Here is a 23424-nt window from a genome sequence, read left to right as displayed (position 1 = left end):
CAGTTCTCACATTTCAAGATCACTCTACCATGTGAAATGCATTAAAACACATTACAGTTGGATGATTAGGAGACTTAAATCAAAAGAGCACTCAAAATGACACAGACGCTCACATTCTAAGTCTTCTGATTAAAAAAAAGGAAAAAATCTAATCATCTCTAAAAATCACATTGGAAATACAGCAAAATACATCATCATGTAAACAACTTACACTACAAATAGAAAGATCTACAGTGATGTATGCTTCTTGCACATTGGTTTTCAAGGAAGTGCATACTGATTTTCATACATTAGACCGATAAATCTTGGAGTCTTAAAAAAAAATGTTTTGAGGAAGTCCAAAGAAGTTGTATTGCTCACACACTTCTAATAAAAACATGTGTATGAGTCATTCTCTTCTCTCAAACATTAGAAGCTAAAGTACATTACATACCGCTGTGTCTTGAAAATACTAAGTTATACTACTTTGAGGCAGACATTTGGAAAACAAAACACTCCCTTATTCCCCCTCAAAAATACAAACAAATAACAATAACAACAACACAACAAAATCCCCACTACCGCCACCAAAATAAGAAAAGAAAGATCAGACAAATGAAAAATTGTAATATGTAATAAAAACACAAATACTAAACAGTTTCCATTGATTAATTAATTTAAATAAATGATTGGAGAAGTCAATGTGTACTACCTCATATTTATTTACATCACCTAGTTCATTTCCCAGTTTTCTCTTTTTTTCCAGAGAATTCATAGGGGCTACACTATGTTCACTGTAACATTTAAGTGCTTTTGCAAAAGTCTTCCAGGCTCCTCTACCTAGAGAAGCACCGTTTAATCTGCATTTGGTAGTACTGTTGCACTCTTTCATGCTTCCACTGCTACCAGACCTCGAGAAATCATACCTGCTTTCCTCTACTCCAGCTTCTGTACATGTTCTTTTTTGTTACAATTTTTTTAATTAATTCTGACTGGCTTTCTACCATCTCCCTCTGCAATCACACTATTCTGTAGTTCAGATTATATGGAAAAAAATAATAATAAAAAAACCTGTTTAAAATATCCATACCTACTTGTTACAGCTCTACTACACAGTTAGAAACACTACATTTGTAATTGCAAGCACTAATTAGAACATTTCTTACAGCTTATAATTCGGTACATTCAGAGGTAAGGAGTCAGCAATAGACCTTTGAACTGTGCAGCTAATATCTTCACAGTCAAGTAAGAGAATCAAAGACCAATTCCAGGAGTCAAGGCTAAGCAATAGCACCTGGCTCATATCTGCACTGCTTACAGCCAGCCGGCTCTACAGAAGTGCTCTTCTGAGAGGCAGTGGGAACAATCCGAAACCGAGTCATGGACAAAGTTAACAATTATGCAATTGAAACAACTGGATTTCATATCTGAATGTATCTGATAAGTATTTATTAAAGATTACAGATAGATGCCCTAAAACACAGTACGTATAGTTTGACGATCTAGAGGGCAGAATGCATGCAAGTTGTATGAAATGTACTTGCATTCACTGTACCAGATACTCCACTGTATCAGAAGTAGATATAACATCATTTCTACTTTTTTCTTTTACTGGCTCACTGTACTCTCACTGTTAGTGAATAATGGCATTATAATGGCAACCAGTACAAAAAGAAATTTCAAAAAAAAATGACATGAGAAAGTTAGTGGGATTTGTTTAGCTATATACTACAGAAGCTTGCCTAAGTTTTGGTCCTAGAGATAGCTTTTCGAGTTATAGAATTAATCTGCTTTTTTTCCCTGTCTGCATCAGGACCTGTAAGAATCTACCAGTAGAGCAGATGTTTCAGCTGGGATTTGACTCAAATACAGTCCAGTAAACCAAGAAAGTCAGCATAAAGCTCAATCCTGTCTCCAAAGCAAACAGCAATCTACTGTTACCAATTCTCACAAAAGAACCAGGGTAATGTACTGAATAGGTAATCAACCTTATGCTGATATTTACAGACAATACTAGTAACATAGTAACGTTAAAATGCTGGAAATATTAAACATGACCTTGTTTTAGTAAAATCAGTATTTCAAGTTTGCTAGACATAATACTTCTCATCTTACTCATAAGCATAAGCACAAGCACCAGCACAGCATAGTTTTTAGTGAAAATGATGAAACTCATAGAATGAAGGTTTAATATTTCCAGTATACAAGTTATCTGTAAATAAGCTTTACGTATGTTTTATTTGTTCCTATGTATTTAGAAAAGACCATACAGAATTCTATTTGAACAGGGGGCAAACCAATTTACTCAAAATTATTACCTAATTACTTAAAATTATTTTAACAGTGGGAGTAAAGCAAGTTATGATCCTGAAGTAGCACAATCTACTAAGTGCCTGTATATCTAAGTTGAATGGTAGCCCTATTGTTACTGATATTAAGGAAACTGAACAAATATTTGTAACAATACTATAATATGCTTAGATGATAACATCTATGAAAGATTAGTGTTTGTAGGCAGAAGTTACATAGCCCTGCTTTCACAGGTTTAAAAAAGCTCTATTGGGTCTGATAGCAGAGTTAAATGTAATCTCATAACAACAAGCATTTTACTGATTGCATGCCAATTTTGTTAGAACATATCACAATATTTTAGCATGAAGAAGCAGTTTTTCAAACATTAAATTCTCTAATCATACATGATGTGTAGGCCAAAACACTTGTTACAACTTGCAGAAATTCTGGGCAACCAATAGCTTTCCAACAAAAGCAAAATTAAATTCCTCACATTAACACTCACAATTTCATAGACAGGAATGATTACATCAAATGAAACTAAATTGGGCACTCTACTCTGGTCCAATTTTAGTCACCAGTCAGTGGCACTGACATGTTAAATGATTTGCACACAGCTCTAGAAGAGGAATTTAGATAATCACAGTCTGTATATTTAACAGAAAACAATACGCTACTCCTACGGGCCATGACAAAATGAAGCTCCTTGAAGTATTCACAGTAGTTTAAGATAAATAAGGCACTGGAATGGGCTGTCCAAGGAGGTGGTGGAGTCACAGTCCCTGGAAGTGGTTAAGAATTGTGTAGGCACGTGGTTCAGTGAGAACTATGGGTGATAGGTGGACAGCTGGACTGGATGATCTTAAAGGTCTTTTCCAACCTTGGTGATCCTATTATTTAAAACTAAATACAACTATATTCTACAAATATTCCTTATAGTCACCATTTTAGTCAGTGTTATTTCATTACTGGAAACACTGTAGAGCTTCCACAAGCAAGGAATACAGCTACTCAATACAAAACGCATAAGAAAAATACATCAGTTTTGGGGAAACCCAGAAAGCAAACAACAAAATTCTGTTTCTTAGAAAAGTTCAAGCCTAATGAAATACCTAACAAGGTTCAACTTCAGGTACATGCAATTTCTGTGACAGTACAAGGAAGCAGTGATAAACATTTTTTTTCCCTTTCTAATGTCCTAAGACAAGTCTTCCAACAAATTCTTATCAGACATTTTCCAGAAAAAACAGCATGAAATACGCTACTGATTATATTTAGGTGCATATAGAGGACATACTACATAATGTAACTCTAGAATACTGTGCATGCTGCTATCAAGGGAGAGCCAAGTCTGAGAAACTTGAATTTTTATTTCTCACTGTACTGGGCTTACGAGGCAAGGTTTTGGTAGCAGGGGTGGCCTCTGTGAGCAGAGCCCAGCAGTAATCCATATCAGAGCAGAACTGCTCCAAAAGGGACCCACCGCTGCCTGAGCTGAGACATGAGTGATGCTGGGTGTGCTCTGGGAGAGTAGATTTAAGGAAGGGAGAAACTGCTGTGCAACAGAAGCTGGGAGAGAGGAATGAGAAATGAGAGAGAAGTAGCCCTGCAGGCACCAAGGCCACTGCAGGAGATGCTCCTGGAACACAGCAGAAGCCTCTTGTACTTCAGAAGAGGTCCATGGAGGAGCAGGCCATCCCAGTACAGCCCATGAGCACCATGCAGATCTCCAGATGCAACCATGGGGGAGTCCACAGGGCAGCAATGGATGAGGCCTGAAGGAGGAACAGCCCATGGAGAGACCTTGTAGGAGCAGCCTGGACCAGAGCTGCAGCTTATGGGGGGGCAGGAAGGCTGGGGGAGCTGCCACCCACGGGGAACCATGTGGAGCAGTGCTTGAAGGGCCCAGTGGTACAGAGCCATGCTGGGGCAGTGCTGGGAGAGCTGCAGCCTCTCAGGAGCCCACATGGATCAGTTAGGGAAGGATGGTATCCCATGAGAAGGACCCATGTGGGGGACAGGCAGAGAGAAAGCAGTATGGACTGGCCACAGATCTGACTCCCCATTCCCCCATACCACCCCGGAAAGAGGTAGAAGAGGGTAGATGAGAAAGGAGGTATTCTTAGTTTGCTTTTAGTTTTTCACTGCTCTAGGCTGCTAGTAATAGCTAGGAAATTATATTAACTCCTTACGTACAGTCTGTTTTGCCTTTGACAGTAATTGGTGAGTGATCTCCCTTGTCCTTATCTCAACCTGTGAACCTTTTTTCCATCACATTTTCTCCCCCTCTACCTTTGAGGAGCTGGAGCAAGAGAACAGCATAGTGAAGATTAGCTAGCTGTCAGTGTGAAATCATCACATTCACTTATCTAAGGCCAAAAGAAAAATAAAACACCCAAATAATGGTCTCTCCAAACATTACTGAAACTCATTTCTTCATTCAATTTCGTATTGGCTGGCATATAGACTATAGCCATCTCCTTAAGCTCAGTGAAAATACGCACAACAGAGATAAAAAACAGTTCTTTCAAGTTATTACATGCTGCCATACTAGTCATTTTTCAGCTCACTAACATTAGATGCCATTAGTTTTCCAGCTGTTAGTTTCAGTAATTTTGAAATTGAAACTATGTGATTAGTAACCATGATTGGGTTGAAAAGGAGAAACATGCATAATGTTCTAATATATCAGTACTTGTAAGCAAGTGGCTACTACAACTAATTCCAGTAACAGGTACCAAAGCAAAAACAGCTTGCAGACAGTATGTAACTGGTAGATTTCAATACTGCTGGTAGTTAAACAAGCAGAAATCTTGGCACTGTTCATCAAAAAGCTGCTCTGCCTCTCATGAAATTCCGCCCTCTATTTGTCACTGTACTGTGCAGAAAAACAAGACATGTTGCTTTGCATAAACATGTACAGTATGTCATCTCAAATGCATATATATATATGTTTTTTGAATAGTGAATAATACAGAACAGTTTTGATACACTAGAATTCTTTTGTATACACACGTATACTCAATTCTCAGCTGATTCAGAAATGAATCTATACATATTTCCTTAAAGACTTAATCATTCACCAAATGCCTACCAGACATTTAAGTGAGAGAAAAGTGTCACACCGTCTTGATTTTGAAATTCACTCTCTGTCTCCATACGTACACATTTTATCTGATCTCCCGCTGTACTGTAGCAAACGTTAAGGACATTCTTTCCAGTTATCTTATTTGTACCCTGAATTTTACTTGTTACTTACTTTCACCATTGAAAAAAATAAAAAAGGCCCATTTAAAAATGGAGCTTATTCTCCAGGTGGGTCTCCCAGACACACACAGCTGTAGCTGTAAAGTCACACACAAGCCTGTTAAGCAGCCTGCTGCCAAGAACTGGCTTTAGATCTATTTATAGCAGAAACATGGTGAAGGCCAGATAAATCTTATTAGCCTATTTAACAGTTACTTGAAGATTTCTTTATTTAAGATCAATAACTTAAAATAACTGCATGAGCCTCAGTTTGTTCAAAACATTTTTAAAGCTTAAGCAACACCCTGTTAAGTTTGCTGCCAACACCACCCTTGAAGCCCTTCACACCTTTAATAAGTATAGAGCACATTACATTAAGGGATGCCATGAATTCAAACAGAGCAAACAATCACAGCAAATAAGGAATTCATTACATCACCTTCAGTAAAACCCTGTATATGAGTCCTGAGTCAGTAAGACAAATTCAAGAACTAATACCTTTTTGTAACTAGATTTAAATAAGCTAATTTTGGTCTTTGGCACTGGATCTCCAGAACAGAAGAGAGACTTAAAATCACAGATACAGGTGGCTAAAAAAAGAGAAGAGTAAACATGACTGCTGCACAGGTGTCATTGCAGGCAAAAAGATACAACATGGGGGGAAGAAAATAAGAATGGAATGAAAAGATTAAAAAAAGAAAAGAACCTGAACTCGGTGAATGCAGTTGGAAGGAGGCACAAGGAAGATAGTTGGAGAGAATGCCATTTGTAAAGGAAAGACAGGCTTAGTAGCATGACTCACGGCCACATTAGTTTAAATCAAAGAATTATGGAACAACTTCCTCCCAGGAAACACAACAGCTTGAATAAAAAAAATGAAAAAGCACCAGAGCTGATACCCATTCACGAGCTGGAACCAACTGGACACATTTAGCCGGATTAATGATGATTTGTGTTTACCCTGTCTCAATATAACATCCCAGAGGTTTAAGACTTCTGCTTCAATTCCACAAACATTTGTGAGTGAAAAAAGGCAAAATCAACTTCACAATTAAAATAAATAAAAGTTTTAAATTAAGCTTTTACGGGATATATACTAACCCTTTCTGGGTTAATAAAGATGATCTCATGACACAGTCAACTGTCCAGATTAATTTAACTGAGTCTGAAATGGAAAAAAAAAAAAGAACTACAGTAGCCAGGTGTTTTACCTATTTACATTCCCTTTCCTATATAGAAGTTCACGTAGAAACCATATCAGGAACACTCGTGCTCATTTGCTCTGTGACAAATGCAGAAGAAAACATTCCACCTCTTGCTTTTCTTTACAAAGTAAGACAAGAGGTTGTGAAGCCACTGAAACAACAATTAGGTTTACAACAATAATTAGGCACATTACGCCATTCAAGCCTTGTCAGTGCTGACTGCTTCTATTACAACAAACTAAATTTGAGTGTTGCATTCAGTAGGGAAAAAATACATCCGTCCCAGATGCAGCACTATTATCTTACATCCTTTTAAAGAATTTTTTGTATTCATTATGTTACTAGCTTTACAGAACTAAATGCAATAGCACCACACTGTGGGAGAAAGCATATTCATAAATATATGGGGAACGAGGCATAAATGAGTAATTCACAATTTTTTCCAAAGTGTTTCGGAATATTTATTTTCACTTCTAAAAGGATATGAGGCCTGGAATGCTGTCTGATAACCCTCAGTACTTAACAGAAAACAAATTCAGTTTAAGACGACAAAACTTAAAGGCAAGTTTTTTGAAGCAAGGGCTGCTTCAAAAGTAATGCCTCTTCACCCACAACATCAGAGGCAGACAGTGGTGGTAGGGCAGCAGAAGTTGAACCTTCTTACCAATATTTTGTTACATTTTGTTGCCATGAGAAAGATGGCAGCAGAGGGACATTCTGACATGGAAGTGTGTATGAAGTGAAGCTGTGTCAATGAATTTCTCCACGCAGAAAAACAGCACCAACTGACATTCATCAGTGCTTGCTGAATGTTTATGGAGACCAAACAGTAGAAGTGAGCACACTGAAGCTGTGGGTGGTGCATTTCAGCAGTTACAACAGCGAGGTGAAAGACGAGCCACGTTCTGGATGGCCACGCAGATCTTTATGAGCACAGCATGCAGCTCTTGTTCACTGCTGGCAAAGATGCATAGCTAATGGTGGTGACTAAGTTGAAAAACAGTTTTAGATGAGAATTTGCTCTAGCAGACCATGTTATCGTACTCTTCATATGTTGTTTCCATAGAAATAAATAGGAGGCATTACTTTCAGAGCGACCTACGTATGTTACAGCCAAACTTAATCACAGTAAAACTAAGAATGTAAAGATGTGAAACTCATCTCTAGAATTTTTATAAGTAGGCTATTTCCTCTCTCAGCTACATTAAAAGTAGCTGTGACTTGGAAAATGTGGCTTGCCTCAAACTGAAAATCCAATTCTTTGGCCTGCTGATGAAGAAACTGGCAGTGAGCTTCTAGTGAAAATGAGAAAGACCATACATTATTTCTCAAAATCATCTTCACAAAACTATAAGATAGGTGAGGTTAGAAGGGACTCATAGAGGTCATCTGCTCCAGCCTCCGCTCCAGCAGGGACACCCAAAGCAGGTTGCTCAGGTCCATCCCTTGCAACTTTTCAAGACCTCCAAGGAAGAGACACCACAATGTCTCTGGACAACCTCTGCTTATGCTTTGTCATAAGTAAATAAGTGCTTCCAGATGGCCAGATGGAGTCTATTATGTCTGAGTTTGTGCCCATTGCCGCTGGACACCACTGAAAAAGCCCTAGCTCTATCTTCTTTACACCCTCCCTATAAATATTTGCACTCATTAGCAAGATCTTTCAGAGTTTTCTCTTCTCCAGGCTGAACAGCCATAGAATCATAGAATTCTGAGAGTTGGAAGGGACCTTTAAAAATCATCTAGTCCAACTCCCCTGCAATGAACAGGAACAACTATAGCTACATCAGGTAGCCCAGGGCCTGATCCAACCTCAGTCCTGCAGGCCCAGCTCCCACAGTCTTTTCTCAAAGGAGAGACACACCAGACCCTTCTTCATCTTTGTGGCCCATCACTAGCCTCTCTCTAGAAGCATCATGTCTCTTTTCTACTGCGGAGCACAGAAGTGGACCCAGCACTACATGGATGGCATCGCTAGGACTGAATAGATGGGAAGAATCACTACTCTCTACCTCCTGCTAACACCTTGACTGATGTAGCCAAAGACAGTATTCTATGCCACGATGGCATATTGCTGGCTCACATTCAATTTCCTCCTCTGCTAAGCTGCTTTCCAGCTGAGCAGCCACCAGCACATGTTGACACCCAGTGTTCCTCCCCACATGCAGGATTTTGCATTCCCCTTGCTGAACTTCATGAGGTTCCCGTCTTCCCATTTCTCCAGCTTGTCCAGATCCCTCTGGATGGCAGCACAATGTTTTGGCCTATCAGCCACTCCACACACTTCTGCGTTATCTGCAGACTTGCTGAGGGCACACTCTGCCTCATCACCTAGCTCATCAATGAGGATGCCATACAGGACTGCAGCCAGCACTGACCCCTCAAGTTTACCACTAGACTGTCCCTCAGCTAGACTGCACTTCTAATCACCACTCTGGACTAAACCGTTCAACCAATTTTCAAGCCCACCTCCCCGTCTGCTCACCAGTCCATACTTTATCAGTTTGTCTATGATAATTTTATAGGACATGTCAAAAGCTTTACTGAAGTGTAAGTGGACAATATCTAGTGCTCTCCCCAAAGCTACAAAGACATTTTTCATAGAAAAAAAGATGGAGATGTGGCAACTGCAAGTAACGACCAAAGCTTGTTGAAGGTAATGGACAAATATCTAGCATCAGATGAAATTTCAAATATTTGGCCTACAAGGAAAGTTGATAAAATGAGATCACATAGTTTAGAGAAGAGAATGCTTACTGAAGTGCCTAGCAGTAATTTTTCAACACCTAGTAGCTTATTGAGAAGATAGAGCCAGGGTCTTTGCTGGAAGAACATGCCATAGTAATCATAAATAGAAACAACAAGGTTTCACATGAACGTAGTATTTTTAGGCTAGGAAAATAATTAAGCACTAGAACAGACTGCCTAGGGAGATTATGGTTCTCTATTCTCCTCTGGATCCAACTCGAAAGAACAACCCTACGCAATCTGCTTTGAGCAGATCTGATGGAAGATTTCCCAAGAGTCCTGTAATCCAAAATATTCTATGAAATCCATTTTACTTCATGTGCAGTAGACTAACAGAACGTATGTAATGAGCATACACAGCATAAATAACTCATTCATTCCCGAATCTCACTGACTTGAGTCTTTAGTGAGTTGTTTTTGTTTGTTTTGCCAAATGAACAACGGAACATAGATTTTATTTGTCCATCTACTGATGGACTGATGGGTCACCATGTGGGAAAGAAAACTACCACTGCAACAAAGGGATACATTCTTCATTTCTCTCACACATAAATGTTCAGACGTTCAAACAAGTCAGCAGCAAGAAAATTTTTAATGCAGCAATACTATATACTATAATACATTAAACACTGCCAGCCTTATTAGTCTGAGACAGAGTTGACAACCACCTGCTTCTTTCTAGCAGCGTAAAAGACAGAAAAAGTTGCTGGGGAGGAGGAACAGAGCACTAGTTCCAATTGTTAGCTGAATATAAACAACTGCCTGCTTGACATAAAAAAACATCCTCTGACTATATCCATACACTGGAACCTTCTTTTTCAGTGATATTAAGATCATTACAGAATGCGGCAGACATATGGAAAGCAGAGTGGTATTACAGTATTTTTGCATCTTTAAAGAAGGACATGTAAAAATCACAATGTTTGATTTCTTCTAAGCTGGTATAAAAAAAAAAAAATGTGTGATGGCTAATTTTTTATTTTTATTTTTTATATTTATACAGAAGGTTATTTTTATAGAAAATCATAGAATCATAGAATCACAAGGTTGGAAACAACCTATAAGATCATCTAGTCCAACTGCCTTCTCATTACCACTGCTACCACAAGCTACTAAACCATATCTCACAGCTCCTCATCCAGACGCCTCTTAAACACTGGCGGGAATGGCAACTCCAGTAGCATTTAAGTAGTAGGCAATTTCCAGGCTTATACTTGTAAATACTTGTAAATATACTAGGACAGTGCTTTCAGAAACATGGTTTGACTTTTGGGTAGTCCTGCATGGAGCTGTAAGTTGGACTTCATGATACTTGTCCACCCCTCCAACTCAGGATACTCTATGATTCTCAGTGCTCTTTGTTAGCAATGTGCCATCAACACCAGCAGCTCTGCAGGCCAAATTCTACCTCCAGTCAACCTTGTACAATCCTACCCTTTCTCAAGGATATAATGTTATACAGCAAATAATTGGTTTTTACTCCACAACCATAAGCTGATTTCTATAAAACTCATTCAAGTCTAGATAGTGTATCTGTGTATCACTGGAAAGGTGGAAAGATTCACACTTGCATTTCCTGGCTAACTTTAAATCTGCAAAACAGTATGTTTTGTTTAAACCAGTAACATATATGCATTAGATGGAAACATTAACAAAAAACAAAATACAAAGAATCTCAGGAAAGCCTAACTTCTTCAGAAGAAAGCCAGAGATAACAGAATCTAGCTGAAAGATATCCACGTGACTCAGAATCATGTTAACAGTGCATATGAAGCATTCACCTTTAGGAGGCCTAAAAATCAGTCTGTCGTGTCTTCAAGATATAAAAAGCCTATCAGAAGTTAAAAAGTTTCTATTCTCTGCAATATGAAAACAATACTTCCGTCAACTGGGAGCAAGTCACCAAAATCCACCCAGAAAGCATATTTAAGCTAGGCCATACCATCAGATAAATATATTAATACTATTTACTGACAAAAATCTGTGCAACCTTAGCATTGCATTATGGAGTTTGTATAAAAAATAAAATCACAGAATGACTTGGGTTGGAAGGCATAGTAACAATGATCCACCAATGAGCCACCCATCAGATCAGGATGTCCAGGGTCCCAAACAACCTGGACTTGAAATCCCCCAGGGATGGGGCACCAATAACTTCTTTACCAAGTAGTGAATTTATATGTATTCACAATACAATTGTAGTAAGACATGTATATGCAGTATCAGAGTATTCAAGTTAGTACAGAGTTATTAAATCTAGTTACAACTTTTTCACAGAATCACCGAAGTTGGAAAAGACCTAAAAGATCATCCAGTCCAACCATCTACCTATCACCAGTAGCTCTCACTATACCATGTCCCTCAACACAAAGTCCAAATGTTCCTTGAACACCTCCAGGATCAGTGACTCTGCCACCTCCCCCTGTCAGTCCAATCCAGTGCCTGACTCTTTCAGAAAAGTAGTATTTCCTAACGTCCAGCCTAAATCTCCCCTGGTGCAGCTTGAAGCCATTCCCTCTAGTCCTATCATCGGTTACACGAGAGAAGAAGCCAACCCCCAGCTCACTACAACCTCCCTTCAGGTAGTTATAGAGAGCAATAAGGTCTCCTCTGAGCCTCCTGTTCTCCAGACTGAACAATTCCAGCTCCTTCAGACCCTCCTCATAAGGCCTGTGTTCCAGACCCCTCACCAGCTTTGTTGCCCTTCTTTGAACCCGCTCCAGTATCTCAATGTCTTTCTTGAAGTGAGGGGCCCAAAACTGACACAGTACTGGAGGTGCGGTCTCACCAGAGCTGAGTACAGGGGGACAATCACTTTCCTGTTCCTGCTGGCAACACCGTTTCCGATACAAGTCAGGATGCCATTGGCCTTCTTGGCCATCCCGGCACAGTGCTGGCTCATGTTCAGCCGAGCATCAATCAATACCCCCAGGTCCATTTCCTCAACGCAGTCTTCCAGCCACTCCGCCCCAAGCCTGTGGTGCTGCCTGGGGTTGTTGTGGACAAAGTGCAGGACCCGGCATTTGGCCTTGTTGAACCTCATCCCATTGTCTACAGCTCAGTGATCCAGCCTGTCCAGATCCCTCCGTAGGGCCTCGCTACTTCCAGGCAGATCGACACTTCCAGCCAACTTGGTGTCATCCACAAACTTACTGAGGGTGCACTCAGTGCCCTCATCCAGGCTGTCAATAAAGATACTGAAGAGGACAGGCTCCAGCACCGACCCTGGGGAACACCACTCATGACCAGTCTCCAGCTGGATTTAGCTCCATTCACTACCACTCTGGGCCCGACCATCCAGCCAGTTCCTTATCCAGCCAAGAGCATACCCGTCTAAGCCACAGGCTTCTGCAGGAGAATATTATGGGAGACAGTGTCAAAGACCTTGCTGAAGTCTAGGTAGACTACATCAATAGCCTTTCTCTCATCTACCAGACAGGTCATTAGATCATAGAAGGAGTTCAGAGTTAGCTGTCAGAGTTTCAGCACACTCTCATCCCCCACCTTGGCTTTTCATTCAGTTGTTCCCTAACCTGCTTTACTCTGACTGAGCGAGTTAGCAAAGATATTGTATCTGAAACATTTAAATTAAAGTAGATCAGTTAAAACGAAATGAGCTGTGCCATAAGCACTGGGAACGAGGGGGAAGGAAAACTGAGAATGGAGATGTAGGAAGAGTAATTTTATCAGTTTAAACACAGTATTAAGAAATATATAACTGGAGAAAATATAACTGGAGATGGCTGAAAAACACCAAGTTACCACCCACAGCTATCATTCAGCTCAGTACAGTGTCTGAACTCAATGTTTTTGTTAATTATTTAGTTCAACATATAATCTCCATGTGTGGCTAAACTACATGTAAGTGAAGAAATGTTTATAAATATATTAAGTCAAAGAGTCAAAGAGACACGGCCAACCACTTTTCAGCAGTCTGCGGGGACAGGACAAAGAGAAACAGCCATAAATGTGAGCATAAGAAGTTCCGCACCAATATATGAAGGAACTTCTTCACAGTGAGGTGACAGAGCACTGGAACAGGCTGCCCAGGGAGGTTGTGGATTCTCCTTCTGTGGAGATATTCAAGATCTGCCTGGACGCCTAGCTGTGCAGCCTGCTGAAGGGAGCCTGCTTTGCAGTAGGGTTGGACTTGATGACCTCTAGAGGTCCCTTTCAACCTCTACAATTCTCTGATTCTGTAATAAATTCACTTAAAAAGCATTCCACTTAACAGCAACAGAATACTGGATAAAGAACTCACAGCAGCAACCTTGCCAGCGTTTCATTCCCACTTGGGAACCAATCTACACACCTTTCTGCCCACATCAACTCTGAAAAAATGGTCTCTCTCATGTTCAACTATTCCCATGCTAATCCTAACCGTGCCTTTCACGATTCTCATCTCACTTCTATTCCTCCTCCCCCAGACCTTTTCAGGTACCATCTGTTTCTTTTCCACAACCTTCAGCTCAGCTGGGATGTTCTTCCTTTCAACTTTTAGTACACCATCATTAACCCATAAAGTTATTTCCACTTGCTCCTTTCTTTGCCTCTCAACCTGTTTTCTCTGTCCTTGCAGGCTGGCAATCACAAATTGTCCTTATCTGGTTGACTATCCAATTTCATCCATCAACCACAATTCCATATTCCTTTCTTCCTATCAGCCTACTCATTCTCTTCCTCTTCTCCTCCTACCACGTTCAGTCCTGGCCGGAATCTTTCTCAGTAGCTTCCAATTCCAACTTCTGTTCTTCTCTTTCTCATCCTGCAGCAACTGCAAACACACTTGCTGCAACATGCTAAAATCTACTTGGCTAGGATTTCAGCAATTCCTGATTCCATCCTGCCAGAAACAAAAAGAAAAAAGTAAGCCTGAAAAGTTATGTATTTCTTTTAAACTAGAATTTAGGGGTTTTTTTTGTTTGTTTTTGGCTTTTTTTTGGATTTTTTTTTTAAACAAAATAGCTAAGTTTCCACAGTCTCTTACAGAATTTCTAAGATTTGAAGTACTTCTCTTACCAAATACACACAAAGAACAAAACAGTTATTAATTTAAATTTATTAAAAGAATTTAGAAATCTTACTTTTCCAATGTATTAACCTTATACATGCTGGTGGCAGCTCTCATACTTTCCCATAAAATGCTGTAAGATGTATAAGTAGTATTAGAAGCTCCAACTCTTACACTGCAGTTCCCTTCTGAGGAAAGAATATAACCTAAATTTCCCACTACTTGTAGCACTGTACCTTTGCATTGTTGGGTAAAGAAGTGAACAACAGTCTAAAACTGAGGATCTACAAGTAGAATTTGAATAAAATCCTTGGCCTGAATGTAACTAAATGTAGCCCTAAACCAATTCTGCTTAATGCACAGATGTACATTTTTCCTCAACAGTTGTATTCAAGCAGTGACTGGAACTAACCGATGATTTCAGGAAGTACATTGCATAACTAAAGGTAATTCTGTGGGTAAAAAATAAAATAAAATAAAATGGCATTTCAGAAATATTAATTTGGATATCCTCACCCCCGTCACCAAGCTGAACCTTATAAACTGCATATCTACTGTAATTGGGACAAAAGTTCTGTGATGGGCTCAACGTCATTAAACCACACATAACAATCCCTTCACTAAGTTACAAAATAAAAGTTCAAACTTTTAACTTGCTTTTAACGCAATATAACCTGTTTATAGCATAAGAGATGTAAGTTTCTCTCTCAAAAGAAGTCTACACTAAAGCTATTTTGGAGAAAACAATCATTTTCTTCATTTTAAGGCAGCAACGAAGAATACTGATTAAGATAAAACTCATCGGCACAATGAGAGTAGTAACTAATAACAAAAAAAAAAAAAAGAAAAAAAGGAAGTTACATACCTTAGTCAAACAACAGCATTAGAATATTTCATGCATGTTCTCTGAATATAGGTACCATTTTTGATATCAAGATATCAGGTGTCTGACAGTCTTTAATCTCTGTTGAGACTTTCGGAGAAGGTTGAGTGAAAAAAAAAAAAGAAGTCCCAGAAATTGACTTAAATTCATAGAAAACTTAAAATCCTGTTGCATTTTGAATAAAAAAGGTTTGCAGATGCTGCAGTAAATCCATCTACCAGTCTCAAGTTTGAAAACAGACAGGCTCAGTCTTGACTTTGAGTTCTTGATGAGTGGTAAAAACCTTTTTCAGACATGGTAATGAATGACAAATCTGAAACTGCCTTTTGCAAAGATGTAACTTCATTACAGCTGCAAAAATTCAAAAAAGTTGAAAGGCTACACTACACGAACATTCACAGCTGGAGTAAGGTTGAATGCCGAAAGGCAGGATTTAATGGCAGGCAGCCTGTACAAAACGCTCCCAACATGCAAAAATTATGCTATGTACATGCTTTAAAAATAAACAAATGAAAAAACACTTTTTCCCCTCAGACAGCTATCAGCTTACTGCAAAATACTCTTGGGTAAGCTTAGACCATATTTTAGAACTTAATGTACTGATAAGAACAAGGATCTTGCTGCAGCTCAGTAAAGTTTTCTTCAGTCACTTAGTCAAAGCATCCATTCTAAATCTAGTCTACCTTGTAAAAAAAAAAGTCTAATTTACGGCTACGTGAATATGCAGTGGTATACTCATAAGAAATGGGCAGAAAGATGGTCATATTATCATCTTCTTTTTCTCTCTTCATTCTCTTAAAAAGCAGCTGGTAGATCTAGAACTAGAACGCAAGGTAGCCCCTGCAAAAGAAACTAATGAAAATTTCATTTTCTTATTCTTAGCACAAATGCACACTACAAATCGAACAAAATCTCCTCTCTCTCTTACTTTTAAGTTACGTGCAATTGAAAGAAATAAAATAGTCCTCTGCGTATCTCAGATTTAGATCTTGCTGATTTTCTGCTCTCTGAAGACCGTGAATGGAGAATAAACACTACCTCCTCTCAGCCAAGGGCATTTCTACCCCCCCAGAATAAACAGTCTCCCCATTTATTATGGAAATCTTACTCAACACCAACTGCTACAGCCAAAACCAGCTCCTATTATGGCCAAAATCAAATCACATACTCCATGAAGAAAGCGCTCTAATATATGGAAGTAATTTTCTGTAGGTCAGGGATGTCATAGTTCAACCGTATGTCTAAGGTAGTTACATGTTCCTCCTACTTCTCTTATTTTTATTTTTAAATGGCTGACACACACTTCCAAAATTCTCTATTTCCATCTTGACTGCTCGTTGCCTGCTGTAGAAAAAAGGATTCCCTTCATTTGGCTAGAAAAACTCCACACTTACAGACTTGTCCTTGCCGCAAGAATCTGTCTGTAATAAAGCTTTAAAACATTGCTTCATTATGCAGAGTCTGAATGTGGTTCAAGTAAAACCAAAGGAAGATTATGCCAAATTAAAACAAGTTTTTTAAAAATATGCATATCCAAACTTGCTAGCGAACTCCTACTTTTTTTTTTTTTTTTTTTTTTTACCTTCCCCATCTCTTTCTTGATTTTTTTTTTTGATCACTCAGGGAAGACAATTGCCTGATTCTCATGAAATTCTGCACATGGGACACTCGAGGGGCAGATTAATTCATTTACTATATGACACTCCTCTATGACAAACCAGAATCCATACATCACACACATTCTGCACATCAATAAGGTAGCCTCACTGAAAAGGAGCCAACGCTGTGACTCCCTTCCCACATCAGTATATTCCAGCTCCAAAGCATGTCATATCACAACCACATATTCTACTGAGAAGTAGAAAATGAATCTCTGAGAGGTTGGGGAGAAAAAAAAAAAGTTATCATCTGCTCTTTCCTTCTAAAAAAAGAAAAGCACAATTTTCTTTGTTATCAACTGTTTTTCTGGATTAAGCGTTTAAATGAAGATACATGTCTGTTCACACAGTGCTCCCTGATTTCCATCCAAGTTAAAATGAAGGTTTTAGGAATAATTGCACTGTACTTGCAAAACTGGCCAGAAGCCCTGAAGAATGTGGAAAACTTAAAAGAGGGAAGGGTGGGAAGGAAGGAGAGATGAAACTCCTTTTAATCCCAATTTTTAATTCTATTCTTTTTGGTCTAGTAAAGGTGCAAAACAGTTAAATGATGACAAGAAGTGACAAATAAACCACAAGATAGAAGGAAGACATCTGAAGGAACACTGGCTGACAATTTCATTTTTAAAGTTCATTATATATAAATGTATGTCACTAAAACTATAAAGATCTGTAGAAATAATTACTTGCAATACTTTTCTGAAAAAGCTGAATCAATTTGATCTGCATCATTAATGAATTTTGAACATCTTCCACTATTTGCTGTGAACTTTCTTCATAAGGAAATAACGGCCATTTCACACAATGTAATATTTTCATACGCTCTATAAACATTATAAACTATTTATGTGACTGACATGGACTGTAATTTAAATAAACTGCTTTTATGACAACTGCAAAGTTTTAATGCTAGCATGTTCTACTACTCTAGACTCTGTCACAGAATCATAACATCAAAGAAGTTAGAAGGGACCCTTAGGATCATCTACTTCCAGGCCCCATGCCACAGGCAGGGTTACCAACTACTAAATGAGGTGCCAGATAACGTTGCCCAGGGCTCCATCCAGCCTGATGGCCTTGAGCACGTCAAGGGATGGAACATCTACCACTTCTCTGGTGCCATGCCAGCACCAGAGTGAAAATTTTCTCTTCATAGTCCTTGATCATTATGCTCCAGCCATGCTACCTGTCCCACTACATTTCTGTAATAGCAATTAAATCAGAGTTTTCTAATTGCACCATAATTTCCTGTTCCTCCAGGAACACTGGCCAAATAACCTTTGTCAATGAGTGCTTCTAAGATCCTTTGTAAAAATCTGAGGTTTATCCCTGCTGCTTCATAAAGTGACAGCATTCCTCAAACATTCTCTGTTACTTAAAAATCCTTCCCTTCCCCCATCAAATCTAGTTTAAAGGTCTGGTGATCAGTCCAGCTAGCTTACTTCCCAGAAGATTCTTGCCCCTTCTGGTCAGTTGTATTCCATCTGTCATCAACACATCCAATCTCTCAAAAGCATGTCCAAGTTCATAATACCCAAAACCCTGACTGTGACAAGAAGTAAACTGGAAATAAACATCTTAAACCCATTTTAACTGATGGAGGAGAACGTGCTACTCAATTTGAATGAGCAACTCATTCCCAACTTAATATTAGGAAGCAGAGCATTATTTCTTCAGTTCATTCTGAATGGCACTAAATTCATATTAAAAACAAAAACAAACAAACAAAAAAAACACACAAAAACCACATCAGCCAACAGTCAAAAACACCACCATAAATATTGGCATGCCTACATTACTAATTACTAGCCTGCTAATACTAAGCCACACTCCTTTCTGACAAATTATACTTTAATGAGAAAAATAGGACCAGGGAGAACATAAAAAAACACCTGAAACAATTAAAAATATTTAAAAGTAAAAAGAAATAATCAATATATACCCATAAAGAAAATAAAAGGCTTTCAAATTATATCATATCTAACCATTTTCTCATTCCCATTGTATGCATTAAGTATGCCAGTTCTCTCCTGAGCAATAAAATGACCGTAACATTTTAGCTCATATCCATTAAAGCAGACAAGAACATAAACTTCTGCATGCTTTTTAGGGTCTTAACGCCGAAGAAGAAAAACACTTAATTAGCACTTGGCCAAATGCGAATTCTGACTTAGCACTTCTGAAGCGCTCCAAAGAATGCTGTTTAAAAGATTTTTGCACATCTTTAAAGAGCAGCCTACTTTGTTATAGTTTATAAACAACACATTTCCAAATAGCATTTAAGCTGATTTACTAACAGGGCAGTATCACAGTCCTTCAAATGAGCTTATTGTAAAGCTTTTCCTCTGAACACATACAACACCACAGAAAACATGCTACTTTTTCAGATTTTGGAGATACAACTTTCTTTCCCCTTGCAGGTTTGCATTTCTGGAAGCAAGAGGACCTTGAACGCAGACAGTAGGCATGCAAGTTTCCATTCCTGAGATCTCAAGAGTTAATTTGCAGAACAGCAGCAGCTTAGTAAAAGTAGCAGAAAGGAAAAACAAAAACTTTCTTTTTTTCATGTCCCCATATATCCCCAAATCCACAGCAATTAGATGAAGTTGAATAATGTGAAAAAGATTATTTTTTTCTATTGATATTCACAGTCTATAGGAAAGACTGAAGTAAGTTTGTACTTACTGTATACAACATGCTCATAAACTACATATTGGGCTACAGCTTGATACATTCTCACTAGATAAAGAGGAAGGGAAAACAACAGACAATAACCCACATATCTAAGTGCAGTTAAGCAAACTTATAAAAAGATGACTGCCATGAAAGCAGTCCATCAAACTCATTTTGCTTTGAAAACTGAAGTTCTTTCATTCACTTCCTGACACCTTTACTTTTTACAGAGGAAATGATTAACAGACAAATAGGCAGCTTTGGGGTTTTGTTTTTCTAGATTTTGCATTTAATAATTTGTTTTCAGCTAGCAGAGAATGATCACTTGAGGTAATTACCAACGAATTGCATTCAACTAACTTATTGCATGGAATAACAAGAGCAGATGACTGCTATTAACTGGCTGGATGAGAAAGGATGCTGCTGCATGAACACACAGAAAGGAATCTATCAGTCTTTCAGGAAGGGTAGGAAGCAATAAAGATGTTAGACTAATCAGCATGAAAAGTTGTTGATAGGTTCTGGAATTCATACCTTGCTCATATTTACCCTCACTGGCCTAGCTACACCATGAACAGGCTGCAACGGGCAAACACTGAAGACAAGATAAAAGGAAGAAAGACATGACGAACAAACAATGATGACAGTAAAGGAAAAGAAGAGCAGCAATGAAGAATACACCATTACAGAGTATCTTCAGCTGTATAATTTCATCTTTTCAAGTGTCCTCTGGCTTTCTTAGCAGAAGGCTCACTTCCCCAGTGTGATTTAGCTACATGCTAAGGTAGTACTTCTATTACAGCATTCCAGTAAGTATTTGCAATTCTTTAAAATCTGTTCCAAATTGTCAGTGTTCCTTCTAACCACAAGGACCAGGGACATTTCTTTTTAGTCTTGAGGCAAGAAATTTAAAATTGAAGCTAAGTTTCCAGTTCAGTTTTGCAGCAAACTGCCGTTTCCATGGGAGCAACATTCTGATTGGCAGACATCCTACAGTCTGCTAGGAAGCCAGCAGGTCTGAAAAAAACTAAACAGGATCTCAGTGTCTCCCAGCACATACATTGAAATAACATAAAAGGGTTGATGTGAAGAGATAGAAGGTAAAGTAGAGGGAAAACAAACAAGCCAACAAACTGAAAGAACCCTTAACAGCTAACAAGGAGTTTTGTAATAAAAAAATGAATTGCTGAACAAATGAAAACAGGCAGAGACACTGTTAAAACATTAAGGTATAATGACACTCAAATTGGAAGTAAAATTCTGTTTCACACAGTCTCTGTCTCCCAAATATTCTGAAGGCACTCAAAGGAGAAGAGGAAAGAAGAACAAATCAGGCTTTTAAAATAAAACTACATTTAAAAGCAGCACTAGATAGTATGTTCATGTCCGAAAGCAAAGTAAAAATACAGAAAATAAATTACAATTAAAAAGTTAAGGTATAGAACAGGATTAAGACTTAAGAATTTTTAGCAGGCATCATTAGAGAAAAAGAGCTAAAATTTTGTTCAGTAACTACTACTGTATACAAAGAGAAGGCAAGGAAGAGCACAAGATATTTCTCTTAAGAGAAAGAAACTCCTTCAAATTTTCTAAAGGAAAAAAAAAAAAAATCTCTTCCAACAGTGGTCACTCATGAAAACTGGCTTAAGTTTCTTACTTTACAAGTACTGATCAAAATGTAGGAGTGAAGAGCAGTCAAGATGAATTTCCTCAAGAAACTAGAGATGGCAGCAAAGTCTCAAGCTACCAATGAGGGGAAGAGAAGAAGTTAAATGAAAAACAAAAGTTCTGAATAATTCTTACAGCCTTGTTTAGACAGTAAATATTTTAGGTTACTCTTTTTTTTTTTTTTTTTCCAGTGACAAAAAATTGGAAAATCCATTAGAAAGTACAGTTATATGCTACAGTAAGGATTTCCTTCTCTCTCCTTAAACGAAACATCATAGAGCAGTTTTTAGCAAGTAATAGAAAATGCATTTTTAAATAGCTTTGACAAAAATATTCACACTTAAGTCTACAACGCATCAATAATCCCAGAAGTCACCACTGATTTCTGAATGCTCCAGCCATGTAATGTATCTGAACCACAGTGCAGGGAGGTATAACTGTGTTTTTCCTTGGCTTTGCAACAGTAACAACTACTGACAGACTGGAAGTTCAGCATCAGGAAGAGAGTTCTGAACTCAAAGCTTTCTGCAAGATCTGAAGCTTCTGAAAATCATGTAAGCAATATAGGAAATTAAGATCTATTCTTAAAAAACAACAAATATGCAGGAAAAGAATCACAGAAGTTTCCTGATCTCACCTCTCTGCTGAACTCCACACATCTGAGTTTGCCATTTAATTCTAAGACATAAGGAGCCAAGCATATTAAAAAGCATATCAAAAACAGTTAGAAAATTACTTCGAAATTGAGAGGCACACATTTGAGTCAAAGAATCACAGAATCCTAGGGGTTGGACCCTCCTGCTCCACCCTTCTGCTAAAGCAGGTTCCCTACTCGGTTACCTACTAGGTTACACAGGAAAGAGTCCAGACAGGTTTTAAATATCCCCAGAGAAGGAGCCTCCACAAGGCAGCCTGTTCCAGTGCTCTGCCATCCGCACAGTAAACAGCTTCTTGCTCAAGTTCACGTGGAACTTCCTGCATTCCAGTCTGTGCCCATTGCCCTTTGCTCCATCACTGAACACCACTGAAGGGAGCCTGGCCCCAACAGCTTGCCTCCCACCCTTTAGGTACTTATAAGCACTTATAAGATTCCCTCTCAGCCTTCTCCAAGCAGAAAAATCCCAGCTCTCTCAGCCTTTCCTCATAAGGTTGCACTCTGCCCAACCCTCCAGCCTGGCCCACAGCTTTCTAACATCAGCAAACTTGCTGAGGGTGCACTCTATCCCTTCATTTCAAGTAATAGATGAAGATATTGAACAAGACCAGGCCCAGTACCGATCCCCGGGGAACACTGCCAGCTATGGGCCTCCAACCAGACTGCACCACTGAAAAATCCTTCCCTAGAACACAGTGCCTGAAGAAGCATTCGCCAGGCTAGAAGATGTGGGAGACAAAGACATTATCAGCACTCCCAGATGACTTACCATGGAATAATTTTAAATTCACCAGATCACTGAGAAAGGAAAAGGAACATCCATCATGATCACGCTCACTAGGCAAAAAAGGGAAGAAATCTGATTCCCAGTTCCTACTCTAAGAGAACTGTATTTTGAACATAACACGTGGAAGCCAACTTTACAGCCAACAATCTACTTCAAAACATTCCTAATGGGCAGAGCAACAATTAACATCTCTGAAAACTTCAAGCAAGTAAGAAATTAAGAAACTGAAAAAGAAAATATATCTGCAAGAGTTCAGAAAGTACTCTGTCTCAATGGCAGCTAGGAGGTATTGAATACTTTCCAATCAGAAGTGCCTGCAACTGATAAAAAACCTGACACACTTGAGATCTGAGATTAGAGAAAAGGCTCCTGACATTTTTAAGCACCCTGTTTACTTTATGCTTTTAAAGACAGTTGAACCTTAAGAGCTGAACAGCCCTGAAATCCAGCCAAAAGATAACCATTCCTTCCAAGAAGGAAAAAGCAAAACAATCTAATAGCTGTAACTGAGCAGAACAACTCTGCCTGACCTTCAGTTTTCAAAGCCCCTTTTGTTGCTTTCATTTCTATAAGCACCAAAGCTTTGGAATGAGGATGCTTGCAGGAACACAATAAAGTT

The 23424-nt window shown here is 38.7% G+C and overlaps 1 protein-coding gene and 1 pseudogene across 5 annotated transcripts in view; both read right to left on the bottom strand.

The window, feature by feature from the left end:
- CASK (calcium/calmodulin dependent serine protein kinase) overlaps positions 1 to 23424 on the bottom strand; it is a 194663-nt gene that overhangs the window by 161323 nt on the left and 9916 nt on the right. The gene's annotated exons all lie outside the window — the stretch shown is intronic.
- LOC146545562 (uncharacterized) lies at positions 5829 to 22185 on the bottom strand (annotated as a pseudogene).

Source organism: Meleagris gallopavo, chromosome 1 (assembly GCF_905368555.1).
Source record: "Meleagris gallopavo chromosome 1, MGAL_WU_HG_1.1, whole genome shotgun sequence".
Classification (NCBI taxonomy): Eukaryota; Metazoa; Chordata; class Aves; order Galliformes; family Phasianidae; genus Meleagris; species Meleagris gallopavo.
Note: the sequence above shows the minus strand (reverse complement) of the source record. Positions and strands in the feature narration are given on the sequence as shown.